Consider the following 1,685-nt stretch of genomic DNA (forward strand, 5'->3'; position numbering starts at 1 on the left):
CTCTCATAGTCTGTTAATAATAATGGTCTTGGGGATTGTGAAGACCTTTAGCATGTCTTGTGGCGTATGCATGGGTGTCCGAACTGTGTGCTAGTAGCTTAAACAGAGCTTGGCACTTCAGTTTGTCAACACTTCTTACAAAAACAAGCGACGACTTCAATCTGTCCTCCACTTTGCGCCATGAGCGCTTGACATGCCATGCTGCCCTGTTCTGAGCCAAAAGGAAAATTACAAAGTCTCTCTCTGACACCTAGGGCCTATAGGACATTCCTTGTTGATAGTGTTAAGGCAGAGCAGCGCTTTATGAACAGATTTCTCCCCATCTTAGCTGTTGTATCAATGTGTTTTGACCATGACAGTTTACAATCCAGGGTTACTCCAAGCAGTTTGTGGTTAACATTAGCTAGGTTTAGGGGGAAGGGTTAGCTAACATGCTACCAAGTTAAAATGCTAACGTTGTCAAATTCTGGTTAACCTCAACCCCCCCCCCCAATAAGTAACTGTTCTTGTAACCTATCATACCAATTTGAGTGTCCTGTATTTGTTTACTATTTTACATCTAGTCTATGAAACCAGGCTGGAGAGCCACCCCATTAGGCAGACAGAACTTGCCCTTTTAAAAAATGGTAAACTGCCTGAGTGAACTAAATTTATCCACAATATGCTATACTGTCTCCCTAACAAAGGCTAGAATAGGCTTGCAGTATTTGGATGGAAGACACATGGGAACCAATTGCTGCTGGGGACCAAAGATGCTGTTGCAGAGTAATTGCGGGGACAATGTGCTGGTGTGAAGGTCACATTCACACAGTCCTGATGCAGTGGTTCCTGTAAGTCTGATGTTATTACCCATCCTTGACCAAGTTTCTGGTATCTAATCTTCTCCAATGTAAATCTAAATACTACACACAGGACTGTCATACTACATTAGTTTATACGTGCCTAATTGTCCTTTTATCCACTGTACTTTTTGTTTATGCATACATGTGTATAGATGGGTTGGCCGACATCATCGATGTGGCCGGAAGGCATGCATTATGATTCTGAACGGTGCGATAACTAGCAACAATAACAAGGCTGCCATGTGGGAAATCATAGGTGGCTCGTTTCAGTGTATTGATACAATGTCTTGTTTTGACTGATGTCATGACTATGCTAATATGGCAAAAATTCGCTAGTTATCTAACCAACAACTAATGTATTTGAAAGAAGTGCTCATTGTGCAAATGTATTTGTTTTCAATAAACATTTGGAAACTAAATATAGTTTACATGTTAACAGGCTAAGCCAACCATCTGTTTTGCCCCATGGTTGCTCACGCGTCTTTTGTTGCTAAACAGCCAACCCCTCTATAGATGTTATCATATTCTATATTCATTATAGATGACGTCTGTACCATGTTTGACATTTGTTTTTAGTGTTTCAAAACTCAAATTTGAGTGGTCCACAATGTAAAAAAAATAAATCTGTATTTTGTATTGTAACATTGTGGAGTGACACGTAAATAAAATGTACTAACACAGTTAAACCTCTATGTCAACACAATGCTTTGAGATTAGTGATTAATAGTAGATTAGGTTGAGGAGTGTTTACATTTACATTTACGTCATTTAGCAGACGCTCTTATCCAGAGCTATCACCTCCATTACACTCCAGCGCAGCAGGTGGCAGCAGAGAGCTACCCA

The sequence above is a fragment of the Coregonus clupeaformis genome, chromosome 19, assembly GCF_020615455.1.
Source record: "Coregonus clupeaformis isolate EN_2021a chromosome 19, ASM2061545v1, whole genome shotgun sequence".
NCBI lineage: Eukaryota > Metazoa > Chordata > Actinopteri > Salmoniformes > Salmonidae > Coregonus > Coregonus clupeaformis.